Genomic DNA, 15,015 nt, shown 5'->3' with positions numbered 1-15,015 from the left:
GCATATATATTCAATCTTTCATTTAAATTGAACAGAGGTTTCTGAAATTTTATGACTCCTCAATACTTCTTTTTTAATGTCAAGGCTGTGAAGTTCTAATTGACTCCATTTACCACGAAAGGAATACATTAAAATCATTATTAAATGTCCTCACCTTTTCTCATGAGTATATCCTTCTCTCTCAGTCAGGGAGAGAGTGAGAAGGAATTAAATAAATCAGTAGCCTAACACTCTGTCACAATTTAGAGGCAGATCTTGCTGTGCTCAATGTGGTAACTATGTTTAGGAGACACAGCCCTAGGTGGGTGAAGTTTACACTTGTGGATACCAGAGGGTTTAGGTGAGGTACTGAATCAATTGGGGAGTTCAGGTCGCTTCTAGAATGGGTCATGAGAATGTCAGCACTATCCTAAAGTAACTTAAATGAACCTTACTGTCCAATGAGTATCCCGAAAGATTTTTGCTATTATTATAAGTGGAAATGGGGCATGGGTCCTAGTAGTGCTTGGTCATGAGTCCTCAGGTGATTCATTTCAGTCCACGGACATGTCCTGTCTTGGCCATGTCTTACCAGAACAACTCCATGTCCTGCAATGAGACTTTAAAAGGGCTATTTATCAGAGAAGAGCCTTAAGACTATCTGACCTGATAGTATAAAGAAAAAGATTCTTGTTTTTAATACCTCTAAATTAAAGTAATTAGAAACAAGAGCTAATGGGAAGAAATCCCAATTATGACTGTCAGAGGCATGACACATATTTTACAGCACTGTCTCCTTAAAAGCTCAGCATATGCTTCCCCAGTGTGGTTTTCAATGATAAACACACTGGTATGTGCAGAGGGGAGCACGGTGCCCCTGGAGTGTAAATGATTTCTAGTACTTGGGTTTTTGGCCAAGTCTCCTGAGGTTTCATTCATAAGCAGGGCCCGGAAAATGACTGACATAGAACAGTTGCTGTTACTGGTAGGTTAAGACATGGACTAGTTCCAGGGGACAAGAAAGGCTTTTCTCACACCCATCTTTCAAAATAAAGTAACTGAATAGCTTTAAAAATAACAGCAACAAACAATATATCACCAAAAACCAGGTATCAACTGGAACAATAAACTTCTTTACTCTCTCAGTGGGTGGGAGTCAAAACCAACTGTCAGACTCGCATATCTGCTTCTTTTCCATTTTTAATTCAATTCTCCCTTCAAATGAATCATGGTATGGTCTTGGTTGCTCTGAGAAGCAGAGAATAAAGCCAGAAAAATACTGCTGCATAAAGATATGAGTACAAAGGAAACCTCGTGGACAATCTGTCTCCTTTTCTGACTTCACAATCCTTCTCCCTCAGTCTGTCTTGAAGTCTCATTCTTCTGCAAATATGCTTCCTTTTTGCCACAGGACTTGTTCAGCAAAATAAAATATGGGATAAAATACCTTCTGGGCTGAATTAAAACCATTACAGTCCCTTGAAAAATCACTCCAAGGAAGGGAAAAGAAACAGGCATTTAAAGGATAGTGGTTATCTGGGAATTCAGGTCAACTTTAAACGTTTTTCAATTAAATTATTTAATGAGTTGAAAGAATAGAAGGAACAGAGCTTAGAAAATGAGTTTGTTTGTTTTCTAGAACAATTAGCGCAAGCAAACAAAGGTTTTCAGAGCTGTTATTTTTCATTGGCTCTACTTTAAAATCTGTTCTGGAACTCTAACAAAATAAAAACTTCAAGCACTGTTTTGTCCAGGAGCAGGGTGCCTGCCTGAGATACAGAGGAGAGGTAAAGGAGCTAGGGAGAGTTCATCTATAAGGGTCTTTGTCATTGGGTGGGCAGGGAGGATAGAAATGAGACATAACAATGAAGGACAAAGATTTTGATCCCAAATAAGGCACCATGGAAAGGGTATACCCTAAGTCTTATTTTTAATGTGCCTTTAGAGTACATTAACTGTCCTGTTTTGATAAATAATAATAACAATGATATAATGTACAATATAGTTTACAAATTTAATGGGGAACACTTGGAAGAAGCAATGGGTAAAAATGAAAAACACATTCTCCCATTTCTTCTTTTTTTTTCTTTTTCTTAAAGGTGGTCTTTCCCTGTACAAAGTGTAATCATATGTGAAACTCCATCATTTCCCTTTTTGCCTTTCCAACCCCGACATGCTTCATTATAGTCACCATCATGCCATTCATCTGACGTCTTTTGCTAACTACCACAATTTAGTAGGTGTTTGGTATTCCTGAAGGTAGTGTTTTTCATTAAAAGACACATTCAAGCTAGTTCTCTATGCTCATTTGAAGCAAGGGCTTGGTAATGACTCTATTATTTAAATTAATAAACAGTTCTGGGACATTCTTTTTAAAACATTGATCTTATTTTAGAATTGAAGTGGCACACAGCCTAGTCTGTTTTTCTCAAGAAAAATGTTTTATTCACTTTACAATATAGTTATTTGCATTTTTCTTCATCCACAATTCATTAGACTGCAAAAAAATAGCAGGAGATGTAAAAATAAAATAGAAAAATAAAAAACAATACATCAAGGCTTTTTTCTTTCTTTTTTGCTTTTTGAAACTCACCAAAAAAAAAAAAAAAAAAAGAGTCCTGACTAGTTCAACATTGGAGGCAAAAAGACATTATGTATAATGTCAGTAGAACCACTTCAGCAAAAGACCCCAGGACATCGCTGAAGGGAATGTTTATCAGACAAGTGTGTCTCAAAAGATTCTTCGTTCTTGGAGGCACCATTCTCAGCCCTTCCTGTTTGCATTCCAGAGTCAGGTTTCAGCTAAGGGATGGAAATTAAATAAAGGTGCTTTGGAGAAGACATAATTAGTCCTTAAATCATAGGATCTTAAATTCATGAAATTTCATTGAAAGTTTAGCTAGAAGTCTTTAAAAAAAAAAAAAGCCTCTGGGGCAATCTTTCCAAGTTTTCTTCCAAGAATTTAATGTTAGCATGCACAAGTAATTGTTACTCAATAATGGTCTTCTGTGCCAAGCTAAGTTTCCTTTAGCAGTCTTCTCCACCTTTGTAATAAAAGAATTTGCAGAAACACATTCAGACCTGTTCCCATGTGAAGTTCGCTTTAAGTTTTCTCTCAGAGCCTCCAACCCTTCTCTCAGTTGTTTCTTGCAAGGGTTCACATTGGCAAACAAATCACTGAGCAACACGATGTCAATCTCAGAGCGTCCTTGGGTGTCAGTCCCCTTTACATAGGAGCCACCCTGTGAAGACAACAGATGTGGGGGAAACCTCAACTAACCACAAGGGAAGTGCAGATTTCTAGTTGTAGCATTTTTAGGGTCAATTAACACTGTGAATAGCTTAAATATGTGCCAGTTTATCCCCCCGACCTCACCTGACTCCAAAAAAAAAAAAAAAAAAAAAAGACAGGAGTAGAAGGAGAAAGTAATCTATCATAGTCTACTGAGAATTTAGGTTCAGTTATGGAAAGGAAAGCACAATTTGCAGAAAAAGCCTGAAAATCCTCATGAAGAGTTAGTGCTAGAAGTTCTCAGATTTTCCGCTTGAAAGCCACTTGATTGTGATGAATCCATGAAGGCAGGAATTAAATTCACCACTGTACACCCAGAACCCAGCCCAAGACACACATGGCAGCCTTCAGTGAACACCTGGATGGACAACCTGGGACACAGGTGCTCTGAAACAAACCGTACCTGTGAGAGTTAGAACATTAAGTGACTGGTGTTTCTGGAGGGTGTTAGCGTACTATGTTTCTAGATAGATCATAAATGATTTTAATAAATATTCTGTAATTATAATTAATGTCAATTTATTTCAAATCTCCTGCTAAACATAATTCTATAAAAGTCTTTAAGTAGTTAACAGTACATCTTTGCCTTCTTTAGCACTCAAGGAAAACTTTAGGTTGCAAGTTCCCAAAGGAGGCTCTTTAGCAGTAAAAAAAAAAACAAAAAAAAAAACCTGTTACCTATGATTTGGGAAGCATCATGTCCACAAGGCAAAAGCAATCTTTCAAAAGTAGACTGTGACACATAAAGTGACAACATGATTTCACGTGAAGTTAGAAAACATTCCAAGGCTCTGAACCCTCTGCCATTTATTGTATGTTAATCTCTTACGGATTTCCAATAGCCCATTCAGTCACTGCGTGGCTCGCTGAAGTAAGCAATAATGTGTCATTTTTATTCTTCGCATTGACCTAGCTGCCCTGGAAGGAGACTGAGCTCTTCACAGAGACACAGCAGCTTGTCTAGAGGGGAGAATTAATGGATTACGGAAAGTATTTACTACTAAAGAAAATAGAGGAAAAAATACTGCCTACCAACAAGAGCAGGGTAGATGAAGTGCAAAGCGCTTGTATGTATCTCCCACCTCATGGCTTCACACTTCAGAACAACATTGCCAAAAGAGAGAATCACAGTGTATCAAAAGGGTTCAGATGCAGGAAAGAAAAACCATTCTAGAAAGGTATTTAATTCAGGGAATCATTGGAATAGCTAGAAGAACAGGCTCTAGACTGAACTTTTAGGAGCGACTTTCAGAATAACACAGCAGAGCTCACCTGCTAAGAGACATGTTGACCCAGCTACCATCAGAGAACTGCGAATCTGAGAGCTGTTATGGCAACTGCTGGCTCCAGGACCACACTGCCTTAGTTGACATCGAGGAATCAAGAAGCTGCCTCTGCAATTGTGCACCCCTGGAACCCCCATCCTACTGTAAATCCAGGGACTGAAAGTCATTGCCAGAACTCAGCTTTAAAGCCATCCTGTACCTGTTACAACTGGACTAGCTAAAATGGGTGCCTCATGCCCTTTTGCCTCTCCTGGGACTTAACTCAGTTCTGGACTCAGTCTTGCAGTATCGCAGCCAGATGAAAGCTATTTTGTCATAGTGGCAACAGTGTATGGGAAATGGAGTTTTTCATGCTTGCTTAACCTGAGAGTTCTTAATATGCTAACGTGTACTGTCAGTCTCCAAGAATGGGATATAGGGCATGGAGATTCTGCACCTTAATTGATCATTGATCCTTGTTTTCAGCCAGCACCTGGTGGTACTGAAATAAAACTCTGACTCTCAATTTCAATCTCTGTGATTATGCTTTATGTCTGTAGAAGAAAATATGTTGTTTCATATTCAGGCTGTCCCATAGCTGTATTAACGAGAATGTAATCATACTCATAAATCATATTGGCTATTGTTGCATTAAAAGTTAATTTTTAAATTAACAGGGCTTAAAATACTTTTATAATAATTATGTGTGAATTTTTCAATGAAGGAATGGAAAAATTGTCAGAAAAAATGTCTCCAGAACTATGTCCTGTACTTTTCTTTCCTAAACACTCATTAGATAGTATGTAGTGAAGGTATTAGCATTAAAAATAACAATAATAGAAGGGAAACCACACCATCATTGTTTGGATCCTTTCCCTGTGTTCAGGCCATTTTCCTTCAAGGAAATTTTCACAGAATGACACTGTGCTGTGGACAACCATTTCCTGGACACAGTGAATTGTCTTTAAGTTGACCGTGAGCCCATCAGCACAGCACCTAATTACTTCCACAGGCATGTTGCCCAAGCATGAAACAGCACCCCAGGGGGTAGGCTCACCTCCTATGCCTGAAATTCCCTTAAGCATTTACAAATATCGGTTAAGTGTGAGCCAAGTCCTTGGCCCTGCCAATGTAAAGGCACTTTCACCCCCTGGACAAAAACTGCCAACCTTAATGGGTTCCAGCTGTCGCATGGTTGAGAGGCTGCGCCGCCAGCCTGCAGCCTGCCCTGGCATTTCAAAGGGCAAGAACATCACCTCACGCAGAAGGTGAAGCTGGCCTCTAAACATGTGGCCCATCCCAGGCTGATGTGCATCACCTCCAAGAGAAAGGAATGGCTTCTTAGGGCTACGTGGCCCAGCCAGAGGACAGGGGGCTCAGATTACCTGGATGACTCGGGAGGCCGGCACCGGAAAGCAACCCTGGATCAGCTGGAGCAGGGCGCCGACTTCAGCCACACAAGCAGCATGCTGGGAGCCCGAGGCAGGGTGGATTTTTTTGTCTGCAAATCTCTGTAGCTCTTGGGGACCTTTACACTCCAACATATTATGAGGTGAAAATCCTGTGGACATTTGGGCTGCATAGAAGAATGATCAACATTGGATAGTCACTGCACAGAAATAGATGTGTGTGTGTGTGTCTAAGGCAAGAATCTAGTTTTGTATGCAAGTTATGTCTAGTTAATTGTCAGGACTGCCTTGTGATAACAGGGAGACTTACTCTCTCTGCTGATAGAGCTTCAGGCGAACCAGCAGACTTTACTCCCTCCAGACTTAGCTGGCATGTTAACCCTATGTCTCAATAAAGAAGTGGCTCAATTTCTCTGAGATAAACTGAGATATTCATTCTTACGTCAGAAAAGTCTTTGCCCCAGTTTATGAATCATTCTAAGTTTCTAGGTGAAAAACATGTATGTTAACAAGTTTCAATAAAATGATCCCAAGGTAAAGAACTCCAAGTTAAGCCATCTATTCTAAATGTCTTACTGTCAGCCCATAAGCCATACTCTACGTGTAGGTTGTTTGGTTTACTCCTGTGCACTGTTTTTAAAAAGACAAAATTGAGCCAACATCTAGAAATCAGGAGATAGTACATTTTTTTAAATGAGGACATTAAAGGGTTGTGTGTATGTGTGTGTGTGTATGTGTATTTTAAGCCAGAAGAGCTGAGAAGACTGATCACACCCTACAGAGAAAGGAACTGAATAACTGAACTTAGGTTCAATGAATGGGGCATGTAAACTAAACTGAAAATAGACATGTTAACAGGAGAAAAGGCATACAAATTTTACTGATGTTATTTTTTTTATGTGCACAGAGTCCTTTACAGAAAAGAAATGTAAGCTTCAAAGAAACAGATGCAAGTACTTATATACCATTGCAACAAAGGACTAGAAATTGTGAAGAAGTGACTAGACAAAGGAAAGGAGATCTGGGACTTCTAAGGCCAGTAAATGGTGGGTAAGTGACTAGGAAATATATACGGGGGAATAATAGAAGATAAAAGATATTTTATTAAGGTTTGTCTATACAGACTCACATGCTGGCTGGAAGTTCCCAGTGAAAAGGGCCACCATCCTCTTCCTGGTACAGGAAGTAGCAGTTGGATAGAATTTACGCTCTACTTTTAGGTAGAAAGGGAGAGATCAAAGAGCTATTCTTGCGTCTACTGTTTCTCAGTTGCCTCTGGATCAAAATAATCAATATGCCAAATTGGCACATTTTTGGGTGGCATATCCTGATCCACTTCAACAGCACAGAAACTTCCATAACTTTTGCACTAGATAGATCACCAAAAAAAAAAAAAAAAAAAAAAAAAAAATCCCAGGAATCTGCAATAATAAAGTGGCCCTCACTTGGGTTTACACAACAAATTTGTATTATCACTGAGAATTAATTTTAGAGTGGCCTCTGACCCAAGTGCCAAGAGGGCCCAAGTGCCTTGAATTCTTCAAGGAATCCTTTCTGGGAATGAATTTGCAACTGGACCTTCCTTTTCAAGCACATATGGAGCATTCAGAGAAACTGAATATATACTCAGTTACAGATAAAATTCAGCACATCAGAGAACTGATATCATATAGATGACATTCTCTGAATACATGTGATTAAATGAGAAGTCAGTAAGAAAATAACTAAAAATATCCCATACATAGAGAAATTTAAAGAAAACTATACTTCAAATAAATCATGGATCACAGAAGAAACCATAATGTAAATCAGAACACAGTACTAAACAGTAACAACAAATTTTATACCAACACTCAGGATATACAGTCTCTTGTTTAAATTTCATCAGTTATGCCAAATTAACAGTTTAGGGTTTTTTTTGTTTTTTTGTTTTTTTGTTTTACACTGATTCTTTTGCTTGAAACAGTAGCCAATTTATATACCACTCTTTTTAGGGACATTTCATCAAAAATTGATCACTTTTCAGTGACTACTTTGCATTCAGAGTCAATTATTGTTTCCTGGGAAAAATTTAAATTTATTAGAAGACTTTCATAGAGTAGCAACCACCAGTCTGTTTAGAGGACAGACCCATAAATTTGAGAGCAAAAGGTATATAGTATATTAGTTTTGTGGTTATTTTTGACAGACCACAATCTGACTCCCACCTGGATCCTGACACTCTGTCCCATTTCTGACTGGAAGCCCCTAGAAAGGTGCGTCTGAGTTGCCTCTTTGCACAATGCCTCAGTTTCCCAGCTTCCTTCTCAAATGTGGCTCTGCAGAGGGGTTGGGAGTATAGCTCAGTGGTAGAGCCTATGAATAGCATGCATGAGATCCTGGATTCAATTCCCAAAGCCTCCACTGAAAAAATAAAATGTGGCTCTGCAGAATTATCCTCTGCCCCTGCCACCCCAAGTATATGTAGTCTCAAGCCACATCCTAGTTCCATCCTCTTTCTTCTCTATCTGCTACTCTTGGAAACCACCTGTAACACCTCAGTGAGGGAGACCACAGTATGGTTTCTATGTTTTGTGAGCATCCACAGAAAGGAAGCACCAGACACCTCGTTTACCTCTTTTACTGGCTGTGAAGTGATGCTCTTGTATTTCGTGGTTCTCCCGGCTAAGGATTGTTCCAAAGTGCCTAGAACACATCCTACAGGTTTGTGATATTTTTGTAGCCATGTTCTTTATATTCCTTTCTTCAAGATTTTCCCAGTTTAGCTTGTGTGTCTCCATGGTTGACCTGTCGTGTATGGACTGAAAAAAGTAAATACTTAACACAGGAATTATAAGAGCTATTTGAGGGATCTGCTGGTTTTCATTTGGCTTCTCACTAAATGCTCCCATTCATGGGCACAGCGAATTCTCATTCTGTGTTCTCAAAACATAGCAAAGTCCATTAACTTTTTTTGACACAGATGGAAAACTGCTGCAGATTAATAAAGCAATGAACCATGAGAACCACAGCGCTGAAAAAAAGATACATTTTTTAATGCACTATGTTTTGTTTTTATAAAATCAGAAGAATGAGATCCTAGTTCTTTTTCTGACATCCACTTTTGCAGGCCTTGGGCAACTCATTCAACCTAACTGGGTCTTTGATCCCTCATTTGTAAAATGGGAAGGAGGAAGGAGGGAAATACATTAATGTACCTCTAAGGTCACATTGAAAGTAAAAAATTCTAGGGCTGCAAGAATCCTATCCCCACGTAGGCACTTTGGCATAATAATTACAATAATAGCAGCTCCCTGGCTGTAGTTTGTGTCCAGGGAATTCTGCAGGGTGTCCTTCGCAGCAGCCCTGAGAGATGGGCCCCTTATAGCTGAGAAGACTGAGACACACAGCTTTAACCACAGCATCCCATCTGTGGCCTATGGCCAGGAATTCTGTGTAACTTCTAGTTTTCTGTTCATGATTCTCCACAAGATAATTAAAAAACAAAACCAACAAAAGGTATGAGTATTTTAGAAAAAGTGGAGGGTTTCCCCACTTTCTCCCACTATACCTTACTGTGATCTTGGAGCTTCTCCCTCAGGACTTCTTGGCCACATTTTTCACAGTGAACTTTTCCAAGATGCTTCTGCTGAAAGTGATGCTTCAGAGCCGTGCAGCTGACAAAATCACTCCCGCAGCGCTCACAGTTGTAGGGCTTACGGGCCCACATCCTTTCCCAATGCAGAACTGGATTTAGATCCTGTGGATGACAAAAACAAAAAGATAAGCCCTTGGAAGAAAATCTAGTTCCTCACAGCTAACTCAAATAAAGATAATATTATTTCTAGTGTGCTAATTTGTGCTCTGTTACATGAATGTTTGCCAAGAAATTTATTCCTCACTGAAATCAAATATGTCGTGAAAATAGCCATTTAAATCAGCTGCTTGAACTTGAGTTTATAATCATGACGAAGGCTGTAAAACCAATAAAAACAAATGCAAAATTTTGTGTGTAGGTATATATGTATATTTTTCTAAAATGAGTTTCAAATGGATCTGTGGCCCAAGAGACGTTAACTGCTGATTTAGATACTATCTTTACCCAGGGACTCTCTGAGAGGCATTGTTTCTATCATTTTTACCAGCCAATAAATTCCCATATTTAAGAAGATTATCATGAATGATGATTTATACATATCTTTTGAATTAACTCTCTGGATTTTTTTTTAAGTAGTTAAAAAAAAGTTTGTACCAAGAGACGCAGTCTGGAAGATGTTGGTGAGTCTAATCTTCAGCTGGCTGCTTCTGAAACTGTTTATTTTCTGGTTGCTAAGTAACTCTACTTGCATTTGTAATACCTTGTCTGCAGCTTTGAGCTCCTTCCTCAGAGGTAAGGATTATGGGAACTGTAGTTACCAGTTTCTTGGCAAATTGTTAGATTAAAATTTTCTAAATGTATTCACAGATTATTTTGCATCTGCTGTTGTAACAAACTTTAGTGGCTTAAACATACACAGTTATTATCTTATAGTTTTGTAGGTCAGAAGTCTGACGTGGGTCACACTGGGCTAAAATCGAAGCGTTAGCCAGGCTTGATTCCTTGCTGGAGGCTCTGGGTAAGATCCACTTCCTGTTTTTTCCAGCTTCTAGAGTTGACCCACATTCATTGGCTGGTGGCCCCCTTCCTGTATCTCCAAAGCTAGCAAAAGCCAGTGGAGTCTCGTTCACATCGTATTGTTCTGACCTCCTCTTCTGTCTACCTCTTCCACTCTTAAGGATGTTTGTCACCCTATGGGGCTCAACTAGAGAGTCCAGGATAATGTCCCCATTTTAAGGGCAGCTATTAACAACTTTAATGCTGTCTGCAATCTTAATTCTCCTTTGCCATGTAAAGTAACAAATTCAAAGTCTCCAGAGATTGGAATGTGGACGTCTTTTGGAGGACCATTTTTACCTACCACACTGTAGTTCTGAACTTCAGTCAGAAACAGAAATGAATCCAAAAAGTGTCTGTATAAAATTGAAGAAAAGCAAACTGTTTCCATTCCTGACAAAAACTTTGGTGCTTTAATTGGTTTTGGAGTCTTTGTTAAACAAATTTAGAGCTGCTGGCTGATCTGCTACTGAGCACGTGCACTTTTGAGTGAGGAGTGGTACAGTTCTCCAACTGTAGGTCCTGTCACATTAGGAAGATGAGAAAGCAATTTAGTAGGTTGTGACCAGGACTTAAAAATATCAAATAGCACAGAAACTAGAGAATATGGAACACAGTGAAGGAAAATAATGATTTGTGAAACATTTTTACAGCTGAACATATACACATTTATACTGGGTTGCAAGGTAATAAGCATTTTTAAATTTTCTGTTGAAGTGTTGTCAGTTTACAATATGTTAATTTCTGGTGTACACCATAGTGATTCAGTTATACATATATATATTCCTTTTCATATTCTTTTTTCATTATACGTTACTACAACATATTGTATATAGTTCCCTGTGCTATATGGTAGAAACTTGCTTATCTATTTTATATATAGTAGTTAGTATCTGCAATCTCAAACTCCCAATTTATCCCTTCCCACCCCCTTCCCCATGGTAACCATAAGTTTGTTTTCTATGTCTGTGAGTCTTTATCTGTTTTGTAAATAAGTTCATTTGTGTCATTTTAAGATTCCACATATAAGTGATACCATATGGTATTTTTCTTTCTCTCTGGCTTACTTCACTTAGTATGATGATCTCTAGGTCTGTCTATGTTGCTGCAAATGGCATTATTTTATTCTTTTTTATGATTGAGTAGTATTCCATTGAGTGTGTGTGTGAGTGTGTGAGCGCATGCATGCTTGTGTGTGTATATAGCACAACTTTGATATCCAGTCATCTGTCAGTGGACATTTAGGTTGCTTCCATGCCTTGGCTATTGTATACAGTGCTGCTATGGACATTGGGGTACATGTATCTTTTTGAATTAGAGTTCCCTCTGGATATATGCCCAGGAGTGGGATTGCTGGATCATATAGCAAGTTTATTTTTAGTTTTTTCAAGGAGTCTCCATACTGTTTTCCATAATGCCTGCACCAAACTACATTCCCACCAGCATTGTAGGAGGGTTCCCTTTTCTCCACACCCTCTCCAGTATTTATCGTTTGTGGACTTTTGAATGATGGCCATTCTGACTGGTGTGAGGTGATACCTCATTGTAGTTTTGATTTGCATTTCTCTGATAATTAGCAATATTGAGCGTTTTTTCATGTGTCTGTTGGCCATTTGTATGTCTTCATTGGAGAATTGCTTGTTTAGGTCTTCTGCCCATTTTTGGATTGGGTTGTTTGGTTTTTGTTGTTGAGTTGTATGATCTGTTTGTGTATTCTGGAAATTAAGCCCTTGTCAGTCACATTGTTTGCAAATACTTTCTCACATTTAGTAGATTGTCTTTTCTTTTTGTTTATAGTTTTCTTTGCTGTGCAAAAGCATATAAGTTTAATAAGGTCCCATTTGTTTATTTTTGCTTTTATTTTTATTGCCTGGGTAGACTGCGCTAGAAGATCATAGATTTATCTCAGAAAATGTTTTGCCTATATGTTCTTCTAGGAGGTTTATGGTGTCATGTCTTATGTTTAAGTCTTTAAGCCATTTTGAGTTTATTTTTGTGTATAGTGTGAAGGAGTCTTCTAATTTCATTGATTTACATGTGGCTGTCCCAACACTACTTGCTAAAGAAGCTGTCTTTTCACCATTGTATGTAATATGCATTTTTAAAAAACCTCAATTACACTAAATAGTTTAATCCATATCTTCTCATTGGTCAACATAAGTCCTTTCTTTTGTTTTATTTCCCTTTTTCCCCCATCCTCCATTTCCATTCACCTCTCCTTATCCCCCACAGGCAATCATTATAATGTGTTTAATGTATTATCTTTTTTGTTATATGTATATTTTTGCAAAATGTACCTTACTTTGGGTGCATTTTTTTATAATTTATATAAAATTATACAAATTAAAAAGATACTATCTATACTCTCTTCCATTCCTTTTAATTGCTAAAGAGTCGTCTGTGGTGGTATCTACTACAGTTACTGTATGTCTTTCTCTGGGTGGAAGTAAAAAATGTTTGAAAGCCGTTGTTCTAAATATATATCCAGGGTTCACCGGAGAACTCTTAAAACAACACTGGACATTTTCTTCATCCAAAATACATGTCCAAATTGTCTGCTTGAAATTCCTGTTCCTAGCCATTAAGATCATGGATATCACTTTTCCCAACCTTGGCCTCACAGGAAGACACAGGTTGACATATACCATAAACAGGAGAGTCCCTTATGCACTGAATCAAAGAGTTGTGGAATTTTTAAGCTGAAACACCCTCTTCTCTGTCTCCCCACCTCCACCCCATCATTTTAACAGATGAGTATTTCAAGGATGGTTTGTTTGCAAGGAATAGAGGAGCCCCAGTAAACATAAAATGGGGTTTATTGGAAAGGTTTCAGGCATCTTAGAAAATCCAAGAGTGGGAAGTATACCCAGACCCCAGGGTTTTCTCTGTCCCTACCAAGCTGTCTGAAACAAAATGAATGCTCAGCAAGCTTTGGTCCAATAAACAGATGAATAGGTGGGTAGACAGAGAAACAGGAAAATCATCAGGAATCAAGGTAGCGCTCTCACTGACTCTAGGTTTGGCCCCATAATCTTACATCTCCACTTACGTGTCTGCTTCCCTTGTCTATTTCTGCACAAATATGCACACCTGCTCTGCAATGGTGCCTTTTTTGGGTGACCAACCACCATGTTTGCTGGGAGTAAGGGGGTTCCTGTGATGCAGGATTTTCAGTGCTAAAATCAGAAAAGTTTCAGGAAAATCACAATGAGTTGGTCACCCTATCATTACCTCAGAGACCCTCTCATTACCTTAAAAATCAGCTTTATATCCAGCCCTAAAGGCCTTCTGAATGAATGGATTGAGTCCTTCCAAGACTCAGTATTGTTAAGTGGAGAACTTGATTGGATCTGCCCAAATTGTGGGTTCCCCTGCACCAGGGGTTTGGTTTTTATTCCCAGTCCAATCAACCCGGACTGAGATATCGTGGAGGAGGTAGGCAGGCACATCACTCATCTACAACCCTGTGTACTAAGTTCTCTAAGAAAGGGGCACTGAGACAATGTTGGGCATTTATATTTCACGGAAATGACTTAGCACATCATTCAGAGGTTCCCAGCCTGACTTTCTGCCTAAGATCAGAAGGGTGAAGGAATGAGGAAAACAGCAGAATTATTTGGTTTTCTCAATGAGATCTCTCTCCTCTCTTCTTTCACTTAACATAATGTTTTCAGGGTTCATCCATATTGTAGCATGTATCAGTGCTTCATTCCTTTTCACAGCCAGATGCTACTCCATTGTATGGGTATACCATTTTTTTTTTTCTTTTAAAATCCATGCATTAGTTAATGGAAATTTGGGTTGTTTCTAGTTTTTAGCTATCATGAATAATGCTGCTATGAACATTCATGCATTTATCTACAAGTTTTTGTGTGAACATACGTTTTGAATTCTGAGAGTGAAATTGCTGGGCCCTATGCTGACTCTATGTTTAACTGTTTGAGGCACAGCCAAACTGTTCTCCATATTTTATATCCCACCAGCCACTGTATGAGAGTTCCAATTTCTCCATTTTTTCCATTATTATTTCACCATTATTTTCCATTTTTTAAATTACAACTATCCTAATGAGTGTGGAGTGGCATTTCATTGAGTTTGATTTGCATTTCCTAATGATAATGATGAGTATCCTTTCATGTACTTATTGACTGTGTATTTTCTTTGGAGAAATGTCTTCAGATCCTTTGCCCATTTTTAAATTGGGTTATTCGTCTTTTTATTGTTGAGTTGTATGCATTCTTTATATTTTCTTGATACCACACTCTTATCAGATATATGGTTTGAAAATATTTTGTGCCATTCTGTGGTGTGTCTATTTTCTTGATAGTGTCCTTTGATGCACAAACGTTTTTAATTCTGATGAACTGAAATTTATCTGTTTCCTTTTTGTTGCTTGTGCTTTTGGTTTCTTATCTAAAGAAACAAACCATTGCCTAG

The 15,015-nt window shown here is 38.5% G+C and overlaps 1 long non-coding RNA gene across 1 annotated transcript; it reads right to left on the bottom strand.

The window, feature by feature from the left end:
* Positions 1-2,607: 2,607 nt before the first annotated feature.
* LOC135321067 (uncharacterized) lies at positions 2,608-9,669 on the bottom strand. The gene is made up of 3 exons (XR_010380490.1): positions 9,496-9,669; positions 5,922-6,112; positions 2,608-3,221 (listed from the first exon to the last, which is right to left on the bottom strand). It is a non-coding gene; the product is annotated as an uncharacterized LOC135321067 (long non-coding RNA).
* Positions 9,670-15,015: the final 5,346 nt, after the last annotated feature.

The sequence above is a fragment of the Camelus dromedarius genome, chromosome 3 (genome assembly GCF_036321535.1).
Source record: "Camelus dromedarius isolate mCamDro1 chromosome 3, mCamDro1.pat, whole genome shotgun sequence".
Classification (NCBI taxonomy): Eukaryota; Metazoa; Chordata; class Mammalia; order Artiodactyla; family Camelidae; genus Camelus; species Camelus dromedarius.
This window is presented reverse-complemented; position numbering and strand designations above follow the sequence as displayed.